At 50.1% G+C, this 12,398-nt stretch overlaps 1 protein-coding gene across 1 annotated transcript in view; it reads right to left on the reverse strand.

Annotated features, from left to right (window-relative positions):
- Positions 1-12,060: 12,060 nt before the first annotated feature.
- The window catches only part of KIAA0586 (KIAA0586 ortholog), an 86,383-nt gene continuing 86,045 nt past the window's right edge, over positions 12,061-12,398 (reverse strand). Inside the window, exon 33 of the mRNA XM_054827646.1 lies at positions 12,061-12,111. The gene's annotated coding sequence lies outside the window, so the exon portion shown is untranslated. The remainder of the gene's footprint in view (positions 12,112-12,398) is intronic.

Consider the following 12,398-nt stretch of genomic DNA (forward strand, 5'->3'; position numbering starts at 1 on the left):
CGGAAAGGCAGAGTTAGTCACTGAAACCTTTTACTGATGGAGACAAATCCAGAGGAAGGGTGAGCCCAGGACAGCTTGATGAGCATGTGGCCAGGCTCGCTTCCAGGACAAGGCACTGCTCTGGTCTCTACCTCCCTGACTGAGCCCACGCTGACCACCTTCCCACCACAGGTAGCCAGATCCTTTTTTCAATACGGGCGCACTGATGCTTCATGGCATTGCTGTGTGATGGTGGCCATTCTGCTATAGACCCACAAAGCTGTCCCCACTTCCACTGCAGCTGCATGGAAATCAGCCCATGTGGAGGTATCCCATGGGCCACTGTTGGCTCAACGGCCAATAGCCAAGCTGCTCCACTCATGGTACATGTGCAGAGGTGTGTACCGGTGGGTATCTTCAACTTCCAGTGTCTTAAGAAACAAATCCATGGCGAGTGGCACACATCTGCTGTATTTGTGCAGCCATGGCAAGACAAGTCTCTAGACAATGTCCATACACATCTACCTCCACTTTCCCAGAAAATGCCTGTTACACCACCACAACAAAACCAACCTCAGTTATTAACTATTAATGAAAGCATTCTCCCAAGAGGTGGGAAGGAACAGGAAAGCCGATGAGCCCAACCCAGCTCACCAGAGCCAGAGATGTGGGCTGAGCAGTGCCAAGCAGCGATTGATGCAACATGAGCAGTCCTGAGCCAGTAAACAGAAGAGACCTGGCCTGGTGAAAGAGGAGTCTAAATTCCATCAGTTTGTAGCTAGGGCCTGGCCGAAAACTTTAGGACAAGAAGCAAAGAGCAAAGCTACATAACCTGTGTCCACCATGAACCTCACCATGCTCCTGGGTGCTGCTGGCTGTAGCATATCGGTTCTTATTATTACGGACTGTTATTTAGCAAGGGAACAAGTCAATGGAAAATATACTTCAGATTCATTACTGTCAGCTCACTCAGAATTATGTGTATTAATGACCAGATTATATCTGTTTATATAATACAAATTACCATAGAGTGACTGCAGGCATTGAAACGCTCCTTGTCTGTTTGACACAGATAAATAATGGAGGAGCTCATGCTTCATTTGGTACACATGACTAAACTTTTATCCCTGGCACCCCGGTGCAGGCTGGAGAAATGACTCGGGTTTCAAATTCCTCGCTCCAGCTGTCATTAGCCTTGCAAAGCGTTAGTGAATCAGTGGCTAATTGATGTCCTTGTTGGACATTATTTTATTAGTCAGGCCTGGTGAGCATCAAGTGGAATTTTAATGCCCTTCTATCCTTGGGTCCGCGTGGCCGTAAGTGTTAAGGCTTGTAAATAATTAACTGCACTCTAAGAGCAGTTTTAGGCAGAGGCAAATGAGTTATCCCGTGGGTTCAGGCTGCTACAGCTGGCCCTGGTGGTGTGACCAACATAGGCTCCTGGCAGAGATGAGCTGAGCTCCGCATCGGGTGGAAGGAACAGCCCAGACCTTGGTCCTCTAGCGATGGTGGTTCATAGGGTGGTTTATCAACTTGGTTTCAGGTTCACATCATCCTTGGATGCGGGTGGTCCTCAGGGAGGCTGCCATGGGGAAAAGGGAGAAGCAGGAGTTTGCAAACAGCCTTGAGAGAAGGTTCAAATGAAGGGTCAAGAGATAAAGCTGTGCCACGCTGCCTGGTGCTCGTTGCTGCACCAGAAATACGTCGCTGCATCAAGCTGTCCCCAACATGTGGTGAGGAATAAAGGATTTTCACAGCCCGCTGTGAGCTTCTGGCTTGTCTGAAAACCCACGTGCTGGGTCATGGAGGGGTTGGGGCTTAATGGCTGTGTCGCTCATCGGTCGGGGCACTGAGCGGCAACCCCGTGCTGGTCCTGAGCACCTTTCGGCAGCAAGACCGCAGCTGGGGGACCCAGAGTGAAATCAAACCCTGCTGTGCGTGTGGGGAGGAAGGTTTTGCTTTGACAGTTTGCATGCAGAGCATGCTGCTTTTTTTTGCTTTTTTGCTTTAAAACTGGCTAAATAACCTGAAAATGAACATAGCTTTATAAATCAAGGGCAAAATGATATTTTTGCTCTGGTGGAAATGAAATTTTGGGAATGTTTTCCTTTTTAAAATTTCATCAAATTGTTTTTCCTTTTTCTTTTTTAACAGCACTGGGAAGTCCACTGTAAACCCAGACCTCCCGAGCTCACAGCCGTTGGATGTCCCCACTACCATCCCCTGCTGATCTCTTGGGACTTCTCCCCTTCCTTTTCCTCCTCTACCCATCTCTCTGTAACCTCTCTGGGGCAGGAATTGTCTCTTCCTGCATGAGTGTTCTGCGTTTGTTCTCAAACAGAGCCTCTGAGGCGATAACGCAATGCAAAAAATAAATAATTTAAAAGAAAACCTTCATTGATCTCATGAGATCCTTACTCCAGCCCTGCTTACGTACTGCATAGGCTTTCCAGGAGCCGAGTAAAAATGAACAGAGAACTTGGGCACACCAGGCTATTCATACATTAGGCAATAATTATAATGTATATTAACTGCCTGGGTGTTGAAAGAGTCCCAGCATGAGATTGCTTCTCTAATAGGAGACAGAAGTGATAAAAGACAGTAATAGATTGCCTTTCAGATGTGGAATTAAAAGCAGCAACTCATTAGATTATTTTTTTTTTCACAGCCTCTAATCGCAAATAGTTTCTTTTCAAGTCAGATTTCCATTTCCAAGGCTAAGCTCAGCAACACAAACAGAAATTAAAGGGGGGTGGGGTGGGGGGGTCCTATTCTGACATCTCCAGCATCACAGGAGTGGGGAGTAACTGCGTTCAGCTCAGCGGTGCTGCCCAGCCAGAGCGGGAGCCCAGGAGCCAGCCCACCTAGGCAGCCTTCTGAAGAGACTATCATCAAAAGATCAGGATTTGGCAGCTTTATTTTTTTCTTTTTTATTAATGCTAGCTGCAGCCACTAAATTTCCTTTTTTAAGAGATAGCCTAAAAGATAAAGCTTTTGAATTAGAGCAATCAAACAAAAAAATGAAGTTACTTCAAAGCAGTGGTAGAGATTCTTAAAAACTGACATTTCCACTTACTGATCCAGTTTGTCTCTAGCAAGGAATGCTTTCCAGACAATTTTGGCTGCTGTTTTTAAAAGAATAGCGTAGAAAGCAGGAGAAGAAAAAGCTGGATTTTAGCTGAGCTGGGAAGCACAGTAAATAACATTCATTAGGTTCTCCTGGACAGTTTTAATGACTCAGAGTTTTAAATCGTTCATTCAACATCTTTACGGGCCAAAATATAATATGGTTTCAAACTTAAATCCTTTGGCAGGAGCCGCATAATCCATAAAACATTTGAAGGGGGGAGTACAGGGGAGAGAAAAGGAGGTATGGAAATGGTGTCGCTGGTCAAATTTCATCTAAATCAGCCGCAAAGTCCAGTTTGATCTGTATCGATGGCACCTAAAAATAAAGGAGTCCAGAGCACCTCCGTCTTCCTACCCCCAGAGCCAGGACCAGCACAACCATGGGCACATTTCGGCTGCCAGTGCTCCCGGAGACCCCAAGCATGGGTTAACCAGATGGTGATTTGGGTCCAGCATCACAAAAGCTGCATTTTTTTTCCACTGTGCTGTCCACCTACCCTGGATGGGAAATATAAGCTCTTCAGCAGATGAGGGTTTTCACAAGATTCATGCACAAAGCCAGGCCTGGGGTTTAGGGCTAGGTTAAGTCTCCCAAAGTGGCATGGTCCGTGTCCCTTGGGTGCAATCCCGCTGTGTCCTCCCAAGTGGGGTGCAAACGCTGCTAGTCCTGGCAAGTGGGGGGTGGGGAGTGTCTCAGGCAGCTGGGATTCGTCTGTGCCCCGATGCTGCTCCTGGGGAGCTGGGGGAATTGATGGCAAACCCCGCAGCTTGGTCACAGCTCTCCTCAAGGAGTGTGGGGATGCGGGGAGCACCCAGGAGCTGGTTTTGGGTGCACCCCTGTGGGGTATAGTCACAGCGACCTACTGGGAAGTCCATCTCCTTGCCCAGCTCCACTACGTTGAGGCTGGATGTGGTGGTTTATCCCGCCTGTAGCAATGCTCATGCTCTGACGCCAGTTAAAGGGAGTTTTCAGGGTGGTTTAGTGCCTGAACGGACAGAAATGTGAAGCCCGAACACACAGCCCAGCATGGCCGTCATCCACAGGAGCCTTTCTGGCTGACGGGAGACACGAGCTCACATGGCACAGACCTTGCAGCAGCAGCAAGCAGTGACGTGGACCAAGTGACAGCAGCTCTGCCACAAGTCAGAGCCCCCCGAGTCTGAGCTACAGCGGCACAGCTGACCTGTAGCAACACCTGGACCCCAGCTGTGCCGGCGCAGGGGGCTGAAGGGTCGGCGTCCTGGGGAAAGGAGAACTGATGCAACTGGGCTGTGCTGTTCCCCAAAAAGGGATTGCTCCCGCGAACCCCATTGCAGCGCCTGGCAGGGAGGGAGCGGGGAGAGAGCGGCACCTGGCAGCTGCGAAGGATGGAGACATCGTGGCGGAGCATTAAAGGCAGCACCCGTTGGCCCGGGGGATGTTTGCAGGCATCTCACTGCTGGCCCTGTCCCCAGGGACACACACCCGGGGCAGGGCTCCTTGGGGTAAACGCCCCGTGGAAGAGATTTTAAGGAAAATCTTCAGCATTTGGGAGACTGGAGTGAGCTGGGGGGTGCTGCAGAGGCACCAGCTCGCCCCAGGGCGGGCGCCTGGAGCTGAAATAACTTTTGTGATTTTGGCGTGAAAGCACTTGGATTAAGCGTGGTCGGGGCCCAGATCTCACCTCCAGCGGTGTAAATCAGGAGTGCATCCACTGCCCGTCCGCAAGGGCGTGGGAGCAGAGCAAGGCCGTGCCGTTTGTCCGGAGGTGACGAGAAGCAGGGAAGATGCTTTTCTGTGCGTCGGTTTGACGAACGTGGTGTTGTGGTTGAGAGATGTCTAGGAGAGCCCTGCGAGGGGAGGGAAGAGAACACGCAGGATTTCCCGTTTATCAGCTGTAACCACCTCCTCCATCTCCGCTGTCAGACAAGAAAGAGTTCGCAGGAAGGAGCTGTGGTCTGGGCAGGAAAGGGATTTCATCCCTATCACACACACTGCGGCACATCAGGCCCCGCTGATGGTTTGCCTGCAGCAGACGCGCTTTGCCCGGATCAGGCTTGCAGCCATGTGCGTTTAATTGCAGCGGCATTTCAGCCGTGCGGGTTACCCAACACGCTCACCAGCTGGATATTGAACCTGTAGTCAAAACCAAAAAGCCCACAAATACAGAGCCACACTCCAGCTTGGCTCTGCTCCCCAGCTCGGTTCATTCCTCCGGACACAAAAGGCTCAAACCCTGTGGCCACTTACTTCAGAGAAATAGGATCAGGATCTAAAAGTAGACATTACCCCCCCCTCCAAAAAGTCCCCATGGATTAATTTTTGTTGCTAAACGCTCTCCCCCTGCTCCCCCTTCCTCCCAGTATCCTGTTGCATGGAGAGCTCTAGCACAAAAAAAATGCACAGCTGAAAATGAAGCATCCCCCAGAGAAAACAAGGAAACCAGCCCGGTAGTGAGCCCTTCCCTTTACTGCCCCACGTGCTAAATCCATTGGAGACGAGCAGTGCAGACCGAGAAACCCCAGGACTTCTCACTCTCTCGCTCTTTCACAATTACGCATCCCCTCTACAAGCAGGCAATAAAATCCTGCAACCGCATCAACAAAATTAGATCAATTCCATGGCTACACATCTGCATTTAAACCGGATCAAATAAATCCTCATCCTAAGGAACCTGGGGAATAGCTCTTTATAGGGGGAGCACGAAAGGAGACAGAATCGAATTAAAGATTCATTCAAATTAAAAGGTTCAATTTAAAAAGAGGCAGGGCCAAGCGAGAAGGAGCTGGGGAATGTATTTCTTAATGAGCTCGGTGGCGGGAGTATCTTTAATAATAGATCTGATGGGGGAACCATGTAACCCAGCAGCGCACGAGGCATTTCCCTCTGCACCGCAATAAAATGAACGGCATGTGTCCCCCGCGCACAGGTGGCTGTTAATGCTCCGTCTGAGCCCGAGATTAAATTTCGGTGACCAGAAGAAAAACGTGGCATCGGTCTTATGGACAGGCCTGATGATGCTGAGCCAATAGCACAGGGGAGAAAGTGCCCTAAAAAAAAGGAAAGATAATGAGTAGCTATGAAAGAAAATGAGTAATTCTACGGTAGGATGAGATCTCCCGTAACTTGGCTGTGCCCCTGCCTGGGCCTGATTTGAAAACAAACCCAGCAGGAGAAGTGCTGCCTTCTTCAAAGTACGGATGAGGATTAAAAAAAGGGAAGGGTTTTCCCCAGGCTGTGGCCTTAACTGCTGGGGCGACCTGGAGGCAGCCACTTACAACACGGGCAGCACTTCTCCTTATAAATAGTACAAGATGCAATGGCGCTTGATGTGATGAACCCTCAGAGCATTAAAAACACGTGTGTATCGCTTAGACACATCATTTCCCCACAATTTCATTTTCAAAATGGGATTTCTCTAACTTTTTCTAGGTGAGGGGAGCAGAAAATAAAAGGTAGCTTACAGCTATTATATATTTTTTTTTTTTAAAAGCAAAACTGCTTCCAGTGCAAGGAAAACACAAGTTTTGAATAAAAACTTTAGTTTAAGCCCCTGGTGAGGGAACTCTGAGCTGACAGCCTGGGCTGGAGGGGTGATACTTCTCCCTGCCCCATTTTGGGAGTGAGTGCCCCAGCAGCCTCGCAGCCCCTCTGCCAGTTTCGAGCCCTCGCCCTCATCAACACCCCTCCGTGTCCGGCTGCCGAGAGCCATGTCACACAGAAAGGCAAGGCAGGGAAATAGCCCCCAAGAAAAAAACAAACCAAACAAACCACTCATTTCTAACCCGTGCAGGAAGCAGGGTCCGGTTTTAAAGAGTTTTGGAGTATTTCTGCGTGGCCCCAAGCCTGCCCAGAGGATGCTTCTCAGCACCCAGCATCTCTGCCGGGGCCGTCTGCCAAAAGCAATCCCTGCTGGGGACGGGGCAGGGGGGTTACGGATGCGCACAGCTTTATTGTAGTTATTACAGGCAACTTCACCTCCATCACTGCAGCTCCGTTCTGCAGCTCTCCAGGCTTTTTCCAGTCAATTGTATCAAAACTTACTGTCTGATATTGCATCCCCAAACAGTGGGAGCTGCAGCCCGGCTGATTGCCATCTCCCTTTCCAGGCCGGCGGGAAAACGAGGGAGGGGGCAGTGAGAGGAAACAGGCACTCTCGGTGAGCAGGAGGTGAGATTTATGTGAACAGTTGTGGGAGGGAGGAGAGGGAGGGCTTTGGGGCTCAAGAAAATCAGCAACTATTTTTTTTTCCACGGCCGGCTCCCTCGCTAGCGGCGCAGTCGGCTGCCAGCAGCACCGTCAAACTCCTCACTCTCTTGCTGCGGCCACGCGCAGGCTGTGCAGGAGGTTCCTGGGCACCGGAGAAGTGCAACAGGCTGCAGGAAAGTGAGTTGGCAGCAAGAATGGGCAAGAGCATGGCCAGGCAGACAGGCAGGTGGGGAAATGGGAGAAAAACAGAGAGAAGAACAATTTGTGCCCCCATATCTCCAGCTGCAGATCAATCCTTTTTTTCCCCCCTTAATTTTCTTAGTTGACTTCAATATCCTTCTCTTTTCTCAGCAGTCTGGCTCATTTCCCCCCACCCCAGGGGAGAGATGGGCTGCCCATTTCAGCAGCTGCCTGCAGACAGACTGACTGCAATATATAACACACACATATATACGTACGTAAGCATTTATATGTATATCTATATATATAGGTGGTGCCCTGAGACTCCCCAAGATGTGGGGGTCCAAGGGCATGGTCCCACATCACCTCCCACCTCAAACTTCTCCCTCCCTTGCCCTGAATTGGAAAGCATTTCGAAGTCAGGTTTAAGGTCCTAACTTGCTCCGCTGCCTTGGAAGACTTCCCCGTTTGCTGGAAGTGGGGTCTCCGCTGCGGCTCCGCAGCCTCGGCACTCGCAAGCCCCGCTCAACTCGACAGAGGATTTTGGTATGAGCATTTCAGAGTGAACAATGTGGTGACCCATCTACGGACGGGCAGGGCTTGGAAAGAGACCTGACTGGAGCACCAGGGTTTTGATGTTACTTTATGAATAGTAGCAAAACTAGAGTCCAGCATCCCTGTCCTGGGAACAGGGAAGTTCTGCCACGGATGTGGATGGGTGAATTGAGATAAGAAAAACCTTAGAGAGACACTGCACCATGTTATTTTAAAATGTTAAAGTCTGGGATAGCATTGGAGTAAAGGGCTCAAGACATTCACAAAACCCTTCAAAACTAAGTGGCTTAGGTGCCACCGTGCCCTTAATGAAGTAGCCCAATCCAGGACCACATTGTCACCGTGTCCTACGTGCCACTGGCCACAAGGAATAACCTGAGTCACTTGGTGCCATCAAAAATGTCATGGTACTTAGTCACTGTATTTAGCACAGCTCTAAATCATCGCCTGTTGGTCTCAGATCACATCCCACCAGCTCCCGTTAACAAAACAGAGCAAGTCTTTTGCTCTCGTGATTGTGGAGTGCAAACCACTGGAAGCACATTAGTGCCTGGACTTGCAATGCCTGAAACAAATAAGAAGCACAAGCAATCCCGTCCTTACACAGGGATTTTCTTATCCTGGCCTTAAACATTTTTTTCAGTTGTTATTTCTGGGGCGACATCCTATTTCTTGCTTGTTTTACAATACATGAGACTTGGAAAGTCACCAAGGAGCAAGTGTTATAATGTCTTCAGGATCCGCCAGGACAAGGACTAAGCGCATGGGATGAATCCCGCAGGATGGCTGGGTCTCCAAAATGCCAACGTTCAACTAAAGCATCAAGGAGAAACTTTCCCCACTGACACTTCACTTTCCCAGCATGACCATCCACTGAGTCCTTGGGCTAAAGGGGATTTTTGTACTTAAGACTTTTACGTCCTCAGCAAAGCACTGTTGAGGGCTCCCCGGTGGGCAACAGCCAATTCCCACGAGCTGGAATAGCCCATTCCCACATGCTGAAATTGCTGCATTCTAAACCAAACATTTTTAAAAGCTTTGGCTGCTGTACGGCAAATGCCCTCAATCCCCACTTGGGGTAGGTCCCTTGGAAAGCAATTTCGGACGAGTTTTGTTTTATAATTAGAATGTGGCTGCATAAAAAGTTATAAAGAGGCTGCTCTTAAACTATACTTTTTACAGCTGCGCCATGGGGAAAAAGCCCTTGCTTTAAAGCGTGGGGAGGAATCAAGCGGGTAAGAAAGGTGGTAGCTTCCCTGGCACTTTCCTGATGAACTCAAAGCAGCTGAGCCTGGGGAAATGCCAAAATGGGCAGCTCAGCTCCATCGCTCTTGCCTTCACCTGCCCAAAACCACCACCGTGCCCCCACCACAGCCATGCAGCCCCCACCTTCCCTCTTGCAAAGGATCTGCTACACGTTGACTTCCGCTCAAGGATGGCTTCAAAAGGCTGGATTTAGCAACAGATGCAGGCACACGATCAGTCACGCCGTCACCTCCACTTGTGCACGCAACCGTTTCCCTTTCTCTTGCTGGCCCACATTTGCCAAGAGCAAATTGAAGAGTTACAAAGAAAAGCAATGGAAATTGTTTATTCCCGTTCTGCAAAGGATCTAAGGGGGGTGTTCAGGGACCTCCGTGCAGGTACGGCTGCACTGCCACTGATACCAGCCTCACTGAAGGTAGGCTTTGCCAGAAGTTAACCACTGGTGAAAACCTCAGAAGAGCAGCCCAAGTGCATTTTTCCATCGCTGGTCACCTATGCATCATTGGAGGTTCTGTGAAATTTCTCCCAGTGTTTTTATTTTCTTTTTTCGTAGCCTCATAACCACTTAAAAACACTTATTTTGGAAGAGCATGGGTTGTCTTCTTTGTTCAGAAGAGAGAAGTGAATTGGCAGAGGACAAGGCGAGGAAAATCCCTTTCAAATGACTCCCCGTGAACTGAGCAAAGCGCCTGGATCTACAGCACGACGGAGGCAGAAGTCTTTCTTTGCTGGCTCTCTTTGGAGAAATAAACACAATAACTATGATTTATACAGCAGCTCACATGCTTAACAAAAGGCAGGCAACTGTTCAGCAGTTTTCTTGCTCCTGAAGGTGGGAAATCTGTTTGGTGACACTCGCCCCCTTCCCGAGTTGTTGGCATATCCCAAGGAGAGCGTGATATTCCCGTGTTTCATGGGAACAGCATAATGTGACAGAGAGACCTAGAAATCAAGGACCAGCGCAAAAGCAATAAATACCAACCACAGCGCTGATCCAATTAGCAAAACGAGAAAACCAAGTCAGCCTTGGGTTTTCACTTAAAGGTAGCAACGCGTCTGCTGCAGTCTGGGAAGTTCTCAGGCGTTGGCAGCTCTCTAAATTCACCTCGTGTAAACTCAGCAGCAAGATGAAAAATATGCTCCTGCTCCAGGCAAGCTGATGAGAAGCTGCAAAGTGGCTGAAAGAGGAGTCTGCGGGCAGATTAATGTGAGGATCGACGAAATAGCCAGAGCAGCCAAATGAACTCAGCTGGACATGTGAGCGGGTCGATACAGTTACGTGAGCAGCCCCCAGCCCGGCCGGTTAGCGAGAGCTTTGGAAACGATGGACTGCCTGGATCCAAAGCAGTGCTTAGAAAACGCAGCCAGAAAACGGGGCTGGAATCAAGGCTGACCATATCTCTTCACCGTGTGAGGAAGAACCTGACACAAAAATCAAAGCCCTCAAATCACCGTGGTACTCGGAGGGTGCTTACATGGCAGATAGCAGAGAGAGCAGCGCAATATCCTACAGAAGACGTACACAAAAGCACAAATGGAGGTTTTTGTGCCAGTAGCTCTCACCCCAGCTGGAGGGATGTATTCCAAGCTGAGAATTTAGTTCAGTTCTTGAGCTTCTACACAGGGAAGTCAACGCCTGATGTCCCAAGCAGCAGCTCTGTTCTGTCTTTATAAACCTTAATAAAAGGTTTTAAGTCAGCTTTTACACGAAGCTCCTGTATCAGTGCTTTTTGGCTGCAGGAACCATGGCTCTTCTAAAATCCTCTTCACAAAAAAGAAGGCACTGGGAACAGGCTCTGCTGCTGAATGAAGCTCCCCTACTCCAGAAGCTTGTGAGAAACCTCTCCTCTCAGGGGGAATGTGAAGCCCAACTAGCAAAAAACACATTATTTTAATTCATATAAACATTTTGACATTGCAGCCAGTCTTCATCAGTAAGACTAAATGTAATACTGGTGACTTAATGCACCTCACTGAAGAATGGGCTTTGAAAATCCCCCTGACGCTGCTGTCTGTGTGCCCATCACCCTCAAAATGGAGGATACGTGAGATTTAAAGGTGGCTGTGCCACCCCAGGTAGCTGCAGCCCCAGTCTGAGGAGCACGGAGCAGCCCAGCCCGGCCTGAGGGGACGCAGGAGCACGAAACCCCGAGCCAGCATGAAGGAAGGCTCGGGCCGGTCTGAGCCCCCCGAATGCTGGGCGAAGGGCCCAGGAGCGTCAGCACGGGAGGGCAGAGGCGACAGCGAGCGGCAGTAAAAGGGGCTGAGCTGGTCACCTAACCACAGCCTTGTGAGAGCCAGTATTTATGGCTCCACAGGTATCTGGGCCGGCAGGTAACGGCGACACAGCGCCGGCTTCAGCTCCCAACAAAGCACAGTCTGCAGGAGATCCCTAATCCTCTGGTTGCTGGGGAAATTTTCACATCCGGGGACCTCTTCTGTTTAAAGCTCTCCTAATGATCCCCTTTGTTTCCAGAGCCAGTTGCCATCAGCAGCAGGGAAAGGAGCAGGACCTCATGGCTGCCTCGCCTTTCCCACGCTGGCTCTGCCAGGCTGCGAGCGTCGGCAGCCGCCTGCCTGTCCTTGGCATCTCCCGCTGAAATCAGCAGAGCGGCTTCGCTTTCCAACGCCCCCCTCTTGCTTTCGGAAACTCTGGGCCACACCCCAGCCAAGAGCTGGCGTCATCCCCAGATAACCATCAGCTCCTGGAGCCGCAAGTACCTCTCGACGGGATGCCGGGATGCTGACGGCTCATCCGGGAGCTGCTCCGCCGACCTGATCCGTCACACCTCTTGTACCTTCGATCAGGAGCTCTGAAATTTAAAATACTATTTTAAAAAGTTGTTTTCAAATGGAGGGCAATAGTCCCACAGGGGCTCGGAGCCAGGCTGGCCACCAGCCCTGCCGTGCAGGGCGATATGCAGCAGCACGGACCCACATGGCGGGGCAGCCATGGGTGCACTGGGTGGGAAATGGCATGGTCTGACATATCCTCTGACAAAGCACAAGCCCAGGGATTTTCAATCATTCCCCATAACCTCCAGTGATGCCTGAAGGACGCAGGGAAGGACCAGACGATGCCAGCAGGGAGATGGGAGCC

The sequence above is a fragment of the Grus americana genome, chromosome 5, assembly GCF_028858705.1.
Source record: "Grus americana isolate bGruAme1 chromosome 5, bGruAme1.mat, whole genome shotgun sequence".
Taxonomy (NCBI): Eukaryota; Metazoa; Chordata; class Aves; order Gruiformes; family Gruidae; genus Grus; species Grus americana.